The following is a 7,993-nucleotide window of genomic DNA, read 5'->3' as shown; positions in this document are numbered from 1 at the left end:
ATAAGATCACTTTCCCAAAACTTCTCATGTCGCAAAATGAGTGACCATCTTGAAGAGTCACTTCAAGACATTCTTACCGCTACGACATGCTTAGGGAAACTCAAGGCCATTTAATCAAAAACAGTGCTGAAGAGCTGCAAATGATCCTCTGCACAAATCCACTCTAATGACAAATATTAAACAGGTTAATAGCCCAACACCTTGTTCATGTGAGTATTATGTGAATGCTTCACAGTTCAGTAGAATTTACCTTGGGTCAATCCACAATGGCCATAATGGACAAAAAAAACTGATTGCTGATTACTGTAGGCCCTTTTGCTCAGATAGAACTCCCAGGTTCTGTAGAGAAAGACTCCTCTACAACTGAGCTAACATACATTATAGAGCTGTGCTTTTTTTATACCATTTTTCATTTTATGCTAAAATTTCCAATTAGTATTGGAACAGCAAAGTCAATTCCTTTGTTTTTAACAATACACTGAAGACAATTGGGTGCATGAACACAACCAAATTTCAGCTTTTATTCCCCGGTATTTTAATCTAGAGTTATTAAACAACTTAGAACATATCACCTGAGACGGGTGCGTGGGGGTTGGACCCAAAATACACGACTCAGAAACAATAGTTATATGAAGACCCCTCAGGGCTTTATTCGGGACGAATCCCAGGAGCGTAATCAAAACAAGCAAAGTCCATACACGTAGATCCAGCCAAACAAATAGTAAACAAACAAAAAGCACGGTGCCGAGGGAAGAGGCAAACTCGTAGTCGGTAGACGTGCAGGGAGGTCCGGTAGCAGGAGAGCTGTCAGCGGGGCAGATGAACAGGCGGACGGCAGGCAGAGGCGTAGTCGTGGGCGAAGCGGGAGTCGAAACCATGAAACAATCAGCGAAGCAAAAGTACAAAACGGTAGGCGAGGACGTGGTCAAAAACAAACAGTGGTCAACAAAACAGAAATCAATAGACAATGGTCGGTAACTGGCTTGGATCGTAACGTGTAATCAAACAGTAAATAATGCTCAAGAGTTGCGTGGTAAACGGAGGCAGGCAATTTCGCAGTGAACAGTTGCGCGACTGGGCTATAAATGCGGGTGTAGACAGGTGTAGACAATTAGTTCGAGCGTAGCAAGGAAATGGAAAACAGGTGCGATGGATGACAAGTTTAACAAGGGGATTAGTAATCATTAGTAATAAACCTATCCTGCCCTAGCATTAGTAAATTAGTAAATGACATGCACAAGAAACGTAAGGTAACATGAACACATGATTAGTTTGTTAGTTTCTACCCAATCCTGATCTAGCGTTAGTAGTTTTAGTAAATAGACAAATGGAAACAATTAGGGAGTGAATGACAGAAAGAGAGAGAGAGAAAAGGCAAGGTTTGCGGAAAGACATGTAAAAGTGTATGCATAAACAACGACCAGTTAACGTAACAATAAACATAAATCAAAACATAACACAAAGCGAAACTAACACGATAACCACTCAACATAACAAGGTAATATAATCGTACGAAACATAACTAGACATGACAAGAAAATCAATCGTAACTAAACATAACTAAACAACATGACGAACCTAGACTAACAAAATACATAAGACACTACGTGACTAAGACAACATGGATAAACATAAAACATGGCGAGACAGACCTGAAACGTGACATCACCTTTTGCATCAGACCACCCAATTTTTAGGAACATGTGACTGATGAGTGTTTCTTGTTCCGAAACCTTAATGCTCCTAATTAAACTTAATTTACTGCGAGATTCCTAACCTACGGTGTGTGCTGTGGGCCTAATGGAAAAAACCAAAAGGGCACGGGACACACCCATCATTTGTTATGTAATGTAATGCAGTTTCCACAGGTGACTCACCTCTGTTGGAAGATGGCCCCCTTATTCTTGCCAGGGCCAGCCCAATTGTCCTACCTTCTGCTTTTGCAGGTAATTCAATTAAATTCTAAGTGAAAAAAACAGAAGCAAAAGAAAAACCACAAAACAAAACAAATCTTTGGCCGCGGATGAGGACCGTGGGATCCCAAGTCCAGAACGCTTGCTTCTAAGAGTGGCAACACCAAACTGTTTCCCCTAAGCAGTATTGTACTGTCTTCATCAAAAGCCAATGTCTGTTTGCGTTTCTTCTTCCCCCCACATCAATTAATATAAATCACCTGTGGAACAGAGGTGTGTCCTGCTGCCTGACATCACAGCAGCAAGTGCCAAAACAAAACAAAATAAAGGGGGAAAACTAAAAGAAAACAAGGACTGCCAGTGTGTAATTCCTATTCCTAATCCCCCCCCCCCCCCCAAAAAAAAATACAAAAAAAATCGTAATGGGTTTCAAAACCTTATTAAAGGATTTATTTTTTAATTTGTTAGTTTTTATTTATTTTTGTAATTGTGTTCCTGATGATATCAATTCACACTTATTTACAATATATACACATGGCCTTTATAACTGTCCTATCACAAGGCCCCATCTGGAACTTAAGGACTTTAGAAGGCTACCATGGACCGATAACTTCCCACATCTAGACAAGGTGTCTGGATTATCGGTTGCAGCTATAAACTGTATTAGCAGAGTGGACAGTTGATGAGCTATAGTTTAACGGATTAACCGTGGGTCTTGGTTTTGGACTTTTCCAATTTTACACTTCAAGATATTATTGACTAATATAGCCAAGCCTAGTCGTGCACAAAATTGTCCAACATAGACTGTGTAGTCTTTGGGAGCCAAGTTAAGGATCTCCTCTTGATAGCAGGAGGGCAAAATAATCTTGTGCCTAACATTCCAGCCTTCATCAGTGGGATAGTGATGCACTCTCCATTTCTACCTCAGCACACCATTATTCATATAAAACCCTTCAGATTCAGTCTCCATCTCATATTTAGTAAGAGCAGTGTCATAAAAACCCTTAACAGGATCAATGTTTTGTTCTTTTATCAACTCATCATGATAAAACTTCTGTTCCTGAGCATTGATATGAGCAAAGAAAGTCTCATAAATTTACAACTGGGTCCACCACCCCGTCACTGATTAGCAGCCTTAGACTGACAGCGGGTGACAACACAAGAAGGGAAAAGACCTGGATATTCCACCTGTTGGGCCTCAGTGAAAGTATAGGCATTTCTGTCACAGGAGGACTAATACAAACCTTTTCACCACCAAGATCATTACCTAAAAGAAAAGTAATGCCAGGCATGGGCAATGAGGACACAACTCCCACAGTGACCTGACCATTTACGTCATTACATTTCAGGTTAAGCAGTATTGTACTATCTTCATCAAAAGCCATTCTCTGCTTGTGGTTTCTTCTTCCTGCCACATCAATTAAGAGGCCAACATAAATCACCTGTGGAACAGAGGTGTGTCATGCTGCCTGACATCACAGCAGCAAGTGCCAAAACAAAACAAAATAAAGGGGGAAAACTAAAAGAAAACAAGGACTGCCAGTGTGTAATTCCTATTCCTAATCCCCCCCCCCCCCCCAAAAAAAAGAAAGAAATCGTAATGGGTTTCAAAACCTTATTAAAGGATTTCTTTTTTCATTTGTTAGTTTTTATTTATTTTTATTTTTGTAATTGTGTACCTGATGATATCAATTAACACTTATTTACAATATATGCACAATACCTTCATAACTGTCCTATCACAAGGTCCCATCTGAAACCTAAGAGCTCATTTTTCTGAAATGTAATTCAAAAAGTGAAACTTTCATAATCTAGATTCATTACACATAAGGTGAAATATTTCAAGCCTTTTTTTATTTAAATTTTGATGATTACAGTTTACAGCTCATGAAAATCCATCTCAAAATATTAAAATATTACATAAGACTAATCAAAAAGATTTCTAATACAGAAATGTCAACCTTTTGAAAAGTGCACTCAATACTTCAAGGCAATCATGGGGAAGACGGCTGACACGCACAGCTACAAATAGGCTACAAATGTTCCATTCCTAGTGTCAAGCCACTCCTGAACCAGAGACAACGTCATAAGTGTCTTACCTGGGCTAAGGAGAAAAATAACTGGACCATTGCTCAGTGGTAAAAATAACCTTTTATTATAATCTTTATTACAAATTATGTGTGGTGAATTAAGTGCTGAGGAATATTCTTCCTCTGTTTCTCACCCAAGCAGACAGACAGCCTGTGAGATTAAAGTCTCCGCTTTTCCTAGCTTGCACATTCAGATCTTCTGGCAAGGTTGGTCACCGAGATGTAGAAAGGGTTTTCCCTTACAATACTTAATATATACAAGAAAAAAAAAAAAAAAAAGATTATTATTATTATATATATGTATATATCCATCCATCCATCCATTATCTGAACCCGCTTATCCTGATCAGGGTCGCAGGGGGGCTGGAGCCTATCCCAGCATACATTGGGCGAAAGGCAGGAATACACCCTGGACAGGTCGCCAGTCTATCGCAGGGCACACACACCATTCACTCACACACTCATACCTACGGGCAATTTAGACTCTCCAATCAGCCTAACGTGCATGTCTTTGGACTGTGGGAGGAAACCAGAGTACCCGGAGGAAACCCACGCAGACACGGGGAGAACATGCAAACTCCGCACAGAGAGGCCCCGGCCGACGGGGATTCGAACCCAGGACCTCCTTGCTGTGAGGCGGCAGTGCTACCCACTGCACCATCCGTGCCGCCTGATACTAGAATATATATTATATATAGAATATTAATATTTTTATACTAGAATATTCTAGTATACAGTATATTCTAGTATACAGTATTTGAACTGTTTTTGCTGTATAGTGGAAGTGGAGTTGCATATGACTCCTGTATGAAACTCTACTATTAGAAACTGTACTAAAAATATTGTAGAACCTGCACAGCTAGACCAATGAGGGAATAGCTGGAGGTGAAGGGACGACGTGTTCTTTCCTGGCTGTTTAGAAGTGAATGAAAAAATTTTAATTATCAAACTCCGCATACGAACAGAGCACAATTATGTTTAGGAATATACTGGGTCTGTTGCCACGGGTCGGATATGGATTGACCTGCCCCATATCCCGCTTACAACTGGCCTGAAACAGATCAGTAAAATTCCTAATATTCTCCGTTCGTAAACGGGGCCGTATTGAAAGCTTAGTGGTTACTCTCGTTCCACTCGTTTATCTGACTCCATTTAAGATATATAATTTAGAAATTTGGGTTTGAAATTTACGCGAACCTCGGGAGTGATTACACTCGACTCGTACCTGCGCCACCATTACTCAATATACGTTCTCGCGATTAACATTATTGCTGAATATCTCAGTTCGGTGTAGAACTCAGAGGCTGAGGGTCCAGTCAACACAATACATGCAACACAGTAATGATAGTTGTGAGCCCAGGTCGGCGTAGCATTAACTGGGCTCCTTAGAGATAATTTGACAGGAACCAGCGCCGTAACGCCCAGGGGTTCCCTTCGCATCAAACCACAAGAGCCGTGCGTAGCCGACCCTTTACGTTGGCAGAAACTTGCTGGCCTCACAGCTTAGAACTATCACCTGTACCAAGGGACTGCCGATCGGTCAGTCCTTGGTCCCCATTGTCCCCCTCAATATTCAGTTGTAATTTAGGCTGAAAAGGTACAAGATGAATTAGAGTCATGGAGATCACACAAGTTACAAACAAAATAATTTATTTGCAGACGGGTAGGCAGTTAGCGTAGAATCATACAGTCAATTACAAAAAGACAAATTGAAGATAAAAAGAATAGAGTGACATAGTCTTACCCAGCCTGCTTTCGCTACACACATATACAAAGTATGCACAGTGTGGGAAGTCGAGTGCGATCTTCCTGATACTTACATACACGTACAATATGCTGTGTGGGAAGTCGAATACGATCTTCCCAGATTGGTCTGTCTCCCTTGCTTTTATGCCAAATCATACGTTTGAAACCAGGCGGCAGTGCCATAAATCAACCTGGAGGGGTGGTCAAATCTGGAATTTAGACCCCCACCGTTGGGGGTTGTTGAGTAGGGAAAATGAGATGATTACCAGGAGAGGACGTGTAGGTTTTCCCTTGAGTTATTGAAACTATGGTTTATTAAAATCCATTTGGTATGAAATGTATCTCATCTGATTCCTTGACTTTACTGGATCACATCCATACCAAACAGATTATCCTAATGTTTTGTTATGGTGCAGTTATCATGAAACCTCCCTCCTGTGTATCCATTTTACATGTAATTCATGTTATTACAACAATGGGCATATTGCAATACAACAAGGATCACATGGGCAATGTTTACAATATTGTACCGGGTCTATTGACCATCTAAACAACAGTTTTGAGGTTTTCATCCAAGAGAGTAGTCCCTGGGGTAATGACAGCAGTGCCCAAAGGAGGGCACTGTGGTACTGCCCGGAGTCTTTCCCCCTGGAAGTGAGCAGGTGTGGGGTCATAAGATGTTAGGCACATTCTTTTCCCGGGAGTTTTAATGGCATACATGGCCTAATTGCCCGGGAACCGCTCATCCACCCACCATATATCTATCCTTTATCTTCTTGGTGTCACTGGTCTGGAACTCCTCAAAAGGTACTACAAACAGTATTGTCCTTTGTCCCTTTTGACACAGACCAGAACCCCCACCTCACAAATGGCAGAGTCAACCCCCAGCTCACAGGCTCCTCACAGATGGCAGTCACACTTTGCCTCCCTCCTACAATATATAATGTGTTCTATAAGTATAAGGGGAAAAAAGTATACTCATGTGTTCTATAAGTGAACTATTTTTTAAGATTACTTCTTGAAAGTATGCCAAAAGGAAACTGAAAGTATACAATGCTTTAAAAAGCATACTTTTATAAACTTATTTTTCTGTACTGGTCTTTAGTGCATCTGATACTTTTTCACAAATTGAGTGTGTGGGCTCCCACTTAGGGCAGTCAGTGAGACTGACCGTTGCTAGCCTGTCGGTGTGATATGTAATGCCATCTAGCTAGCTACTACATTACATTACAAAGCATTTAGCAGACGCTCTTATCCAGAGCAATGTACAACAAAGTTGCTGATCGAACACAGGAACAATTGTGAAGAGGACCCTAGAGCAGTGATTCTTAAACTAGGTGTCGCGACCGCAAACGGGGTCGCCAAAAACTTTTGTGGGGTCGTCAAATGATTTGTTTCTTCAGTCGGAAATTAGCCTGTTATTACGCCAGGTGAAACAACGAACAATAAAATGTCAATAAAATGTAAATCTGCCTTTTTCTAATTCCTACACGCTGTTAAGAGAAGAGAGAGAGAAAACGTTATCCGTCTTGCAATGGCTTTGGTTTAGCAAACTCAAACTCAACTTCTTCCCGGTTTAAAAAAATAAAGAAAACAAAACAAAACGACATAGCCTACTAGCCACGTTTATTGCGTTACTAGCCACGATAACTTGCATGGAAAATGGACAGGTGGCTGCTAAAAAAATCCGATAAAAGCTCAGAAGTGCCATCTACCGTCTACTCTTCCGCGATCCTCAGATGGGACAAGCCTACAGGCCGGTGAGAATAAAAAAGAAACACCAACGAGGCGTCGCCACTATCAGAAAGAATTTATGAAATATGGATTCATGTGCCAAGTTAAAAATGAGCTCGACCACCCACAATGTGTAATTTGCAGCGATGTTCTGCCAAATGAGAGTTTAAAACCTGTCCAAATTAAACGACATCTCGAAAGCCGACATCCCGATGATCCTTCTCATTAACATAGCCTATGTATGTTATTAAAGAAAATAAACCAGAGGAAGAAACTAAAATAAATAAAGTGAGATCGTTATAGCCGTGTTTCTGTCTCTCTCCGCCTCCAGATTAGCTGCTCTGGTGTTGTGACTCTTGGCTCCCGTTTTAGATCTGGACTGGATCTGATGATTTGTGCATTTGTTTAATCGTGATTGTTCCGGTTCTTGTTCGTTTTAATAAATTGTTGTAGCCTAGGCTATTTCTTACATTGCCTTATTCGTTTTTGCTTGATTGACAGTTGTTAACA

Source organism: Conger conger, chromosome 6, assembly GCF_963514075.1.
Source record: "Conger conger chromosome 6, fConCon1.1, whole genome shotgun sequence".
NCBI lineage: Eukaryota > Metazoa > Chordata > Actinopteri > Anguilliformes > Congridae > Conger > Conger conger.
This window is presented reverse-complemented; position numbering follows the sequence as displayed.